Consider the following 12177-nt stretch of genomic DNA (forward strand, 5'->3'; position numbering starts at 1 on the left):
ACACCTTTGTCGTGGTAGATGTCCGGACCGTATACATGATGTCGCAGAAGCGTCGCGAAAAGCTTGCCGTTACAGGCACCCGACAGAGGAGAGGACTAACCACCTCAACCGGGTTATCGGCATTCGCGGTGAAGACACTGCAGTATCTCACAAGTTTAGACCTAGTCAGACATAGTCTAGGCAACGTCGGGGAAAAATTCTCTAAACCCATCCTCCTTTATCTCTCCCAACACAAAAGACTGTGAACCACTCAAGGGGACCTTGTGGCCCCTGTGTATAAGTTCATATTTCTGCATGTTTCACGTAAAACGCTACTAATCCAGTGGAAAATTTATTTCGGTTTTAATAAAGTCGTTAGAAAACTAGCCTAGGTATTAAGCAAAAGTTACTAAATAACTTGACAAAGACAGTCATTGAATAGGGTGTAGTCACTCGACGCCCCAATAAGATGTACATATTCCTCTAGTTCTCCCTATTAACACACACACACACACACACCACACACCACACACACACACACACACACACACACACACACACACACACACACACACACACACACACACGACACACACCACACACACACCGATGACAAACTTCGCTCTGCCGTGCGAGGTCGGTGTGCGGACGTACTACGGCAGCAGGCAGCGCGGAGTACACGAGCCCGCCTGGACGGCACATGACAAGTGCGGCGACGAAGAGCCGCCCGGTTGGTCACGGGCTCAGCGACTCCCTCTCTGCGTTGTGGCAAATGAGCCGGGTCAGACACTCGTTGTCCGCCTCCCTTCTTTCCTTCTCTCTGTCTCTCTCTCTCTTCTTCTCTCTCTCTCTCTCTGCTCTCTCTCTCTTCTCTCGCTCCTCTCTCTCGCTTCGCAATCGTCGGACCGGTCGGGTCGTCGTTTTCTCGAGCTCCTTTCGTCGACCAATAGGTCGTGTTCACTTTCAGTTTGAGATAAGATCGAGTTCGGTTCGGTAACTTAAATCTAGTGTGTTTCCTTTTAGTATTTTTATAAACACTTTTACAAGTTATAATATTGAAACACAGAAACACACTGCACTATCTAGATAGCGGTTTACATGAAGACAGACAGCATGGACTCTACAATGGTTGTTGTTATATATTGAACTCTTTTCCTATGTACTTTTGTTTAGAGGGTTAAGTTTGAGGCGGTAGGGGTTAATTTGTGAGTTGTTGCCTTCCATATTTTGCAAAAAAAATTTACAACCTTATTGTAAGCTTAATACATTGATTATCTTCGAGATGATACTTTTTATTGACGATAGAAAGGTTTAGTAGACAAGAAGTATTTTCTCACTATGTTCTCGATTTTGTTGTAACAATGGCAATAGGTCTTATAAAGGAAATGTACGTACTTTGTGTAAACAGACCTTTCCCTACACTTCCGGTGATTGTTTTGTAGGAATTTACTCTTGGTCACACACTTAATTTGGGCGGTGAAGATACAACTTAAGACTATTCGTCGAACTTCAAAAAGATGAGGAGGTTCGAAGACGTTTTCGCTCGTTGCGCTGGTCCGCAAGTCCGATCTCGGTCTCACACTCCGTCCAAGTCCCGCCTCCCAATCTCTTTCGTCGACTCCATACAAATTTCTTCAAAAGATAGACCAAGGACGAGTGAGAAGCCCCTTTCTTGAGGGTCTCAAGCCAAACCCTCACCTCTAGACCGTCGTACCACACCGACGCCGCGACTCTCTTCGACCGGCCGCTCCCTGAACATCACCTACAACTGCGACATCATGCCGGAGGAACCTTGCCCGGGCCTCCCGACCTGCTGCACGAACTTCTCTTGCCCGCTTCGACCTCTATCTCCCTCCTCCCCCAAAATGGAAGTTACAAAGTGTCTAATTTAATCAATAGTTAGTCCAATCAAGATTAAAGTATTAGGTAATAAAACGAAGGTATCTTATAACTTATTAGTTAAAGAACGTGGTTAATTACATATAGATTTTTATAGGACGTAATATAAAACAATGTCCTTGTACATCTGAAGGGTGTACATATAAAAAAATGAAAAATTACGACAGAATAGAGATGAAGTCTTTTATAAAACCTAACAAATAAAGATCACAGAATTAAAGGAAGAAATACATGTACGGAACAAAAAATACGACGACGTTGCGTTTGGTACAGGGTAACACCCTAATTATTTACATGAATAGATAGCTAGAATAGAATTAGGATAGATAGCTATATAGATAGATAGAGGATAGTAGATAGATAGATAGATAGATAGGATAGATAGGTAGGATAGGTAGGATAGATAGGGATAGATATGATAGATTGAGATAGATAGATAGATAGGGTAGATAGATAGGTAGATAAGATAGGTAGATAGATAGTCAGTAGATAGATAGATAGGTAGATAGATAGATAGGTAGGAATAGATAGATAGGTAGATAGGATAGATAGGTAGATAGGTAGATAGGTAGGATAGATAGATTAGATAGATCGTAGATAGGTAGATAGGTAGATAGGTAGATAGGTAGATAGGTAGATAGATACGATTGATAGGTAGATTAGATAGAGATAGAATAGATAGATAGATAAGATAGATGTAGATAGGTAGATAGGTAGGATAGGTAGGGATAGATAGATTGAGTATAGATAGATTAGCTATAGATAGGATTTAGATAGAATAGGATAGATAGATAGGTAGATAGGTAGGATTAGGCATAGAATAGATGATAGATAGATATATAGATAGGATAAGGATAGATAGATAGGAGATAGCATAGATAGATGAATTGAATAGATAGATAGATAGATAGATAGAGATAGGTGATAGATAAGTGTAGATAGATAAGTAGTGATAGATGGTAGATAGATAGTAGTGAGATTAGATAATAGATAGATAGAATAGATAGATAGATAGAATTGATAGTTAGATGATGAAGATAGATAGATTATAGATAGATCATGAAGATGATAGATAGGTAGAAGGTAGAGGGGATAGATAGATAGGTAGGTACGATAAGATAGTAGATAGATTGATAATAGTGTAGATAGGTAGATAGATAGATAGATAGATAGATAGATAGATAGATGATAGATAGGTAGTAGTAGTGTATGATAGATAGTAGATAGATAGATAGATAGATAGATTGATAGATTGATAGAAGATAGATAGATAGGATAGATAGATAGCTAGATAGAATAGTATAGATTGGTATACGATAGGATAGATAGGTAGCATTAGATAGCAATAGATAGATAGTATAGCATAGATAGTGATAGTAGATAGATAGAAGATAGATAGTAGTAGAATAGTAGTTGATAGGTAATAAAGGTAGAAAGGTGCATAGATAAATAGATGATATATAGATAGATAGATAGATAGATACAGCATAGATAGGTAGATAGGTAGATAGGTAGTAGGTAGATAGATAGATAGATAAGATAGAATAAGATAGGATAGATAGATAGATAGACAGTAGATAGGTAGATAGGTAGATAGATAGATAGATTAGATAGTATAGAAGTATCCCTGTAAAATTAAATTACAGACCTGTAACGAATATTTTCTGTTGTATTATTCACTAAGGTAATTACGTTGTCTAAACATTAATGCAAAGACAGTGTTAAATTGAGCGAAATGAGGAATGGCTAAAATGCATGATCTGTTTGGTATTTTGACAAATAAAAAGTATAAATATGCCTTATATAGGTATGGTCCTACAATATATTATTCAAATATAGCATGATAGGTCCACTTTAACTTTTAGTGAGCGCGTGGCGAACTCATGATGTTTTGAAGTTTATTTTATGGATGTCACACAAAATATTTTTTAAATAAAAAATAACCTAGTATAAAACTCAGCACAATTTCTTACACTGTGTGTCACTGAAGTTACTCCTGCAAAAACACATTGAAGTTAGAGGTAAACTCCCTGACTAGAAAGTAGAGATTTAAAAAGATTCTTACCACGTGTTATTTATAGCCATATATTTTTGGAACATAATTTCCTAATCTCAAACTCCTGTCTATCTAGTTTGAGCCCATTCAAATAATAGGATCAATTCATTGTTGGTTGGGGTCTTTTTTTTTTATGTGTTGATGTTAAAAACATGCATACACCTTTTTATGAATAGTGAAAAGGTGTGAGCAGTGTGTGTTTGAATCAGGTGTGTCTAACTCTGGTCTCCTGCAGCCTGGAGCTCTGCCCGAAACCGCTCAGGACAGCCCGCTGAAGAGACAACAGGTAAGTGGAGCCTTTCCTAAAACATACACAGATAACCCAGACAGGGTTTTCTGTCATTTGAAAACTGAGAGACCGTCAGCTCTATTTAAAAGAAAAATGGAACAAAGTTTGCACCAACACTGTATGAGTAATAGTTTGCCATGAACTCTGGAAATGCATAAAAGTCAAGAGACAGTTCTCTTTTTTCTTGTTTTTAGTATTCAGACATAGATATTACATTTTAGTGCCATAATCAAAAAGAGGATTCTATCTGAAAGCACCATTTTGAGCAGATGTGAATAATTCAGATAAATCCATTGTAGAAAAGCCAAAGAAACAAATATGTCCATTGACAGCACTTTCTACTTTCTGGAATGATATATTTTACATTTACTTTACATGCAACGCTTGTAAACACTGAAAGTCCTCACTAGTACATAATAACATTGGATGTTTCTCGAAGGAACCAGATAATAATTCACTTATTGGATCATTGTGTTATTCCCTTCTTTCTTTAGCCGCCAACCGAGAAGGAGGACAACCGCATGAAGAACGTTCCCGTCCCGGTGTACTGCCGTCCCCTCGTAGAGAAAGACCCCAACAGGAAGGTGAGCAGTTCAGAGGATTAACGTTTGATGGGATATGATGAACAACAGTAAATCAAAAATGTATCGGCATGTTCAGTCTTCTCTGGGCACTGACACTTTGACGCAGAAACAGGAAAAGTTACCCTCAAAATCTGAGTTTAAAACATACACTGAACAAAAATATAAATGCAACACTTTAGTTTTTGCTCCCATTTTTCATGAGATGAACTCAAAGATCTAAAACATTTTCTATATACACAAAATAACCATTTCTCTCAAATATTGTTCACAAATCTGAAAAAATCTGTGATAGTGAGCACTTCTCCTTTGCCGAGATAATCCATCCCACCTCACAGGTGTGGCATATCAAGATGCTGATTAGACAGCATGATTATTGCACAGGTGTGCCTTAGGCTGGCCACAATAAAAGGCCACTCTGAAACGTGCAGTTTTGCTTTATTGGGGGGGTCTGGGGGGGTCCGAAAACCAGTCAGTTTAAACCCTTAACCCGTAACATGTCACCCATTGAGCATGTTTGGGATGGCTCTGGATCATGCGTATACCACAGCGTGTTCCAGTTCCTGCCAATTATTCCAGCAAACTTCGCACAGCGCCATCGAAGAGAGTGGACCAACATTCCACAGGCCACAAATCAACATTACATCTGAATCAACTCTATGTGCAAAGGAGATAGGTGACATGTTAGGTTAGGGTTTAGGTTAACCTAGGGTTTTCGGACCCCCCAGACCCCCCCAATAAAGCCAAAACTGCACGTTTTTCAGAGTGGCCCTCTTATTGTGGCCAGCCTAAGGCCACACCTGTGCTAATATCATGCTGTCTTAATCAGCATCTTGATATGCCCACACCTGAGTGGTGATGGATTATCTCGGCAAAGGAGAAGTGCTCACTATCACAGATTTTTCAGATTTTGTGAACTATATATTGAGAGAAATGGTTATTTCGTGGTATGAAAAATATGAGATAATGGTATTTAGAGTTCACTAAATTAGAGTTCATCTCATGAAATAATTGTGGAGCAAAAAGACAAAAGATAAGATTAATTATTATTTGTTCAAGATTCAGATAGTATAGGTGTGGACACTAAGAGTCATCTAAGTGATTTGGCATTATTATAGAACCGACGCTCAATAGTCAAGGAAATGCTGACCTGTCAAGGTATAACTGAGAGAGAAAAGCGGGCACCGGCGTTTTAGCAATAAAAAGACAATCCACATTCAAGTCCAATTTTATCTCGACTAATTTACATGTCAATCAGTAATATGACGCATGCTACTCTGATGGAAAGCGTAGGTGTGTGGCCACAAACAGACCAGACGTTTTGACCAGATCGGAAAATCATTACAATAGAAATGCTCACAATGAGTTTTTGCATACCGCAATCCTATTGGGTTTCACGATGGAGAACAACTAACAACGCCTGCAGAGCGGAATTAGGTACATTTCCACTTATTAATACAAATCAGAACGATCAAGTCGGTAAATTTCGGGCTACATCTAAAAGAAAGATGAGGCCCGACTGCTAGATCGAGTTAGCCACAAAGCCCTGTCTGATCTAGAGATGGAACAAGGTGGACGTGATAGTACCTCTTTCACACTGTCCTGACACTGTTCACAGAACCGGTGTCAAAATCGTGATCAGGCGGCCAGGCTGAGCCCACATCTACTAGGTCAACAAATTACGAACAAAAGACAACAAACGGTACCTCACTTATTGGTACACTAGATCCAAAGACAAAGCTAAAATGGCGCCATGCTACTCCTGGTCCTAAAAGACATACACTGTTGGCAGCCTATAACTGATCCACAGTGACTGATGTTATAACACAGGAAGTTGTTGACATGAGTGAAGACTACGTGATTCACAGCCTAGTGTATGACTACAGGCGGTACAGAAACCATGGCTGCCAAAAGATGCGATCATGCCGAAACCCATGTGGAGGAACTGCTGTGGACGACAGGAACCAGCACTTCCTCACACAAATGCCCATCTTTTGAACCGGTACGGAAACAATTCTTGCTAGATAACTCACACCACTAAGCATCTCAAATATTTCAAAAATGAAAATGAAAAACATAAAACTCAAATTCCTCGGGAATATAAACGCAGAGCTGCATTGTGGCAGGACAGGGTTTGTCTTCTGCCCTGCCACACGTCTGACAGGAACCGGAATGAGCAGATACACCAGGTCTCCCATCTTATATATCTTAAGTATATATATCATATTCTATTTTGTATTAATGTATTATATGAATGAAATGAATCTGTATTCCTTGTAAACAAATTAAATTAAAAAAACATAGTTCTTAGCAGTTTGTTTATAACTCTTCATGTATTTTTGTATAGATGTTACAACTATACATAGCTTTGGCTAATACTGTATGTAAATATGGTCATGCTAATAAAGCTTTTGAATTTGAATTAGAATTGAATTGAGTCACCGACAGCTGTGTGTTGTTATACATTGTCCGAGATAGCTCCATCTAGCTGTTCCCAATACAATGCTCTCGGCCTAATTGTTTGCTGTTTGGCAACACGTGGACTTTACTTTAAATAATATCCAAACAGCATTAAAGTTCAAATGTTGTTTCTTAAAGACAGATAATCACTAAACTTAGATATTGCTTGCCTAAGTGTTTTTCATTTTATACCGTATGTAGACTCAGCAATATTTGTCTCTTTTTATAGCGGAAAAAAACGTAAAGTTCCCCACAAATGGAATCATTTTGTAATTCATGTAATTTGATTGAACAAGTATAATTTGGCATTGAGTGTAGAAGCTAAACAATCTTCACCACAAGTTCTTCAAACACAAGTCCCCTCTTTTTTAAGTCTTTCCCCTTTCACATCACGTACACATTACAACCATCTTTTGAGAGAAAAAACTCAATACGCCAATGGTGGAAGAATGGAGGGAGGTGAGGAGGAGGGTTGTGAAAATTGCCGTTGGCTGCCACCCAGGGCCCAGTCTTTGTGGTAATGAAGGGTTAGAGGCAGCGTTATTGCTCCCAGATGCCGTGCGGCTTCTCTGCAGCCCTTTGATGCATGGCCCAAGTCACCAGGACTTTTCTATCAGACTCCGATCAACATACACACCACACACACACTGAGATATGCAGCCCCTTAAAACAACATGGATGCCGTAAAGGACTATCTTCTTGGTTTTGTCCACCAAACTACACAGAGATGTTACAAAGTGTTAATTGGATATGGTTTGTGTAAGGCCCCCATGTGTGCGTACACGCTGTATCGTTTCTGTGTGTGTGAGAGAAAGGCTTTATTTCATCCACATTTTGAAATAGTGTTTGAGATGTTTTTTGGAAGGTATGCAGAGTGGTGGAGTGACTTTATGAATCCAGAAGTGAACTTCCTCTGGCTCCTCATAATGAGCCCGCTATTACTCACTAGCAAAATAAAACCATGGAAAGTACTTTGCTCCAAACACCACAGGTTAACTACCAAGTGCAATGCCTGTGTGTGTGTGTGTGTGTGTGTGTGTGTGTGTGTGTGTGTGTGTGTGTGTGTGTGTGTGTGTGTGTGTTTGTGAGTGCGTGCGTGTGTGCATGCGTGCGTGAGTGCGTGCGTGCGTGCGTATTGAGACAGCAGGTAACCAACATAGTGTCCAAGGTTAAAGAGTCAGTTCCCCCTTTGTACTCCTCCTCTGCTGTTTTGACTGGTGTTCAAAACCTCATCACAGTGTGTTGCCACAAGTTGTTTTATACAGAAGTTAGCCGGCTACAAGACTCACAGTTCTTTGCAATAGCATTTAAACACAAAACAATTTCCACCACTCAGACCCTGTTGCTATGTTGATTTGAATTGGAATGTTTGTTTTACTCTTCATTCTATTTCAAATGTTGGCTGATGTGTGATTGGGGCAGTCAGAAGCAGCCAAAGATAATGGCAGACCAGCAGAGTTGTAAAAAAAAGGTTGATAAGAAGAGCTTCTGGTCTGTCATGGAGGATGAGTCCATGCATCGTCATCTCAAACGTGAAGCCTACAAGGTGGCTGACCTAATTGCCCGAGACTCAGCTAACCGGAGGACTACTAAATACAAGTTGGATGATGGGACTGCTGGAGAAAGTGTTGAGCAAAACTTCTGGACCTTGATGGAGGATGAGGCCATTCATGCCCATCTGAGGCAAGAAGCCTTTAAGGTAGCTGAGATGATCACCAGAGGAAAGGGCCCAAGTCTCAAAACCGTGGAGGTTAAAAGCCTGGCTGAGGTGTCCATTCCTCTGCCATCTTTCACTTCCTCTCCTCCTACCACAGACAAGCCATCTAAACAGACTTCTCCAAAGACTGATGAAGACAAGCATCGACTGAAGCCCTGTCCCGAACTAAGCCTGGGCAAAATCTTCAAACTGCTTAGCTCTGATGAATGGCAACAAAAAATGTATGGTTTAACATCCATCCAAGACCTTTTACAGAATCACCCGGAGGTAGTGAAGGCCACACTTCGTAAAGTATGTGTGGTTGTCATAAAGGAGGTTAAAAACCCGCGCTCTATGGTGTCCTGCGCTGCTATTGCCATCCTGGGTGAGATGTATGCTCACCTCAAGAGGACCATGAATGACTTTGTGGAGGAAACAGGCCACGCTCTCATACTAAAAGTGTCTGAGTCCAACAAATTCATCCAGCAGAAGGCTAATCTGGCTTTGGACGCTATGGTTCAAAACTGCAGTCCCAGCTACACTATTAAAGCCCTGAGTGCGGGGCTGGGTCACGGAAGCACTGCAGCTAGAGTCAGCGCTGCTCTGCACCTCAGCCAGTTGTGCCACATCCTTGGAGCCACACAGACACTCACAGGTGGCAAAAACTTCACCAAACACTTCCTAACAGCTGTTAGCAAAATATGTGCGGATGCTGCTGTGGACGTGAGGCGCCACGGACATGACATCGTCGAAAATATTTCCAGCCACAGCGCCTTCCGAAAGCAGTGGCAAGAGGCTGTCCCGGAAAAGAATAGACGTTTGCTGGAGGGACTCGTGAATAAACTTCAAAAACAGCAAAAAAGACCCGTGGCACAGGACTGTGATAACGTCACTGTTGATGATAACTGTCAGTAAATGTCTTTTATCGATTAAAACTTGAGTCCTTTATTTAAATCACACAATGGCTTAAATGTTTTAAAGGTCACCTGTTATGCAAAATCCATTTGTTCATGTTTTTTTATACATAAACATGTGTCCTCTCTGTGTAAAGAGATTCTGAACGTTTCAGGAAAAAAGATTGGCTCACTTTTTGTCCTGATCCATTTATATAAAAACCTCTCTGAAAATGAGCTGATCAGATTTCGACCACTTTATGATGTCAGAACGATTTGGTGGCTTGTGTAACCATTAGCCAATCACCAACCAAGGTAAGCCCCCCCACCTTATCACCTGAATCTCTTCCTAGAGCACCATTGTGTTCTTTTTAACCAAATATCTCTCAGAGGGGCGTGGGGAGGGGCTCCTTATTTTCATCTAAAGTAAAAGACACAGAATCAGCACTTTTGAAACAGGGCTGAAACAGAGGGGTTTATGGGATGCTGCAATGCACGATCTGTTTGCTATTCCGAGCCAACACTTCAGAGACATGTTTGTATATATCTGAGACCTATAATATATTGATGAAAAACCGTATTATAGGGGACCTTTAAGATGTTGCTTGTACAATCTCTCCCTCCAAAAATTAGACCCCAGTGGTGAAATTTGCAAGTTTAAATACTGTTTCCAGGTCCATTTTTTATGTGGTGTATTAGGTCATAGTTTTGCAAAGGGAAGGGAAGTCTACTGACAGCTAGTGCGTTAGCCATCACACATCCATACCTCACCGTCTGTCTCTCGAAAGTGGATTTACAGAGTTTGGGATTCATGCAAAGTAAAATTGCTGTAGATAAAGGTCAAATACAGTGTGTGTGTGTGTGTGTGTGTGTGTGTGTGTGTGTGTGTGTGTGTGTGTGAGAGAGTGTGTGCTTCATATGTGTTTCTCTCGTAAAGCTAATAAATGTCATGTGTGTCTGTAGGTCTGAATTTGTTTTCTCATGCATCCCTGTGTGCGTGCTTAGCGTCGGAAATCTGTACCTTTGGCCGCTATTGCTGGCTGGCTTTTATGGGGGCATATGGGAAAGCACTCAACTCCCAACTTCCCTCAACACAACTACACACGAAACAAAACACACACATGCAAGACTCGATAGAGAAAGGATACAAACGAGGAAACTGTGGGGATACTGCAATACTACTCACATGCAGACTTTCTTATTTCATATTTTAATTTTCTTACAATTTGTATTTGTAGGTGCATCAAAATTCTTCTTACTTCTCTTAGTAGAAGAATAGAATATAATTGGGAGGGATGAAACCCTCTTTAATGGTCACACATGCAGAGCACACAGCACACACAGTGAAATGTGTTCTCTGCTTTTAACCCATCCTAGTACCAGGAGTCTAGTACTAGGAGCAGTGGGCAGCTATTGTACAGCGCCTGGGGAGCAATGGGAGTGAGGGGGGAAGGGGGGTGTCCGGTGGCTTGCTCAAGGGCAACACGGCAGGGCAGGAGGTGAACTGGGACCTCTCCAAGTAGCAGTCCACATTTTAGTTTTGGTCGGGGACTTGAACCGGCGACCCTACAGCTCCCAGTCCAAGCCCCTACTGACTGAGCCACTGCCGTAACCCATATTAATAATATTGTTTCTATCTGGTTTTATTACATACTTAGCCATTTAATCTTTTCTTTAATTCAGTTTCTATGTGCTTTCCCCACATTGTGCACACAGGCAGTCACCCCCCCCTTCTTTCCCGTTCCTTTCCAACTGCGCTGACTGGATTTACTGGCCAGAGGAGAGGAAAATGTATGAATCAGTCCAAGGTTGCTCAGTCCCAGGGAGAGGGAAAGCTAGAGAGTGAAGGAACAAGGGAAAAGAGGAGGGGGAAAAAGATGAACAGTGAGGCAGAGAAAAAAAAAGGAGGGAGATGGAGAAGTTACTGAACAAACTCAGAGACGGAGGACGGGGACCTCTTAACCCTATTTAAGATGATGTCAGCAGTCTGGGGCAACTGCTTGTTTAGTTTCTTTCGTATAGAGGACACCTGGGGTTACCGTAACAGCCAAATGTGTGTGTGTTCAAGTGGGTGTGTGCATGTGTGTGTTTGAGCTTTTACATGTATTTAGGGGATTTGACCATTTGGCTGCACAGGTCATAAAGCCTTTGATGAAGGAGTTTGGTCACACACACAACCCCCTGTCTCCTTTTCTCTAACACACACGTAGATACACACACACACACACACACACACACACACACACACACACACACACACACACACACACACACACACACACACACGTACGACGTACACGACGACGTACGACGTACGACTACGA

General features: G+C 41.1%; 1 protein-coding gene across 5 annotated transcripts in view; it reads left to right on the top strand.

Annotated features, from left to right (window-relative positions):
- dnm1a (dynamin 1a) overlaps positions 1-12177 on the top strand; it is a 61795-nt gene that overhangs the window by 41284 nt on the left and 8334 nt on the right. The window lies entirely within an intron of this gene.

This window comes from Notothenia coriiceps, unplaced genomic scaffold (genome assembly GCF_000735185.1).
Source record: "Notothenia coriiceps isolate Sejong01 unplaced genomic scaffold, NC01 NC01_scaffold00000490, whole genome shotgun sequence".
NCBI classification, from domain to species: Eukaryota; Metazoa; Chordata; class Actinopteri; order Perciformes; family Nototheniidae; genus Notothenia; species Notothenia coriiceps.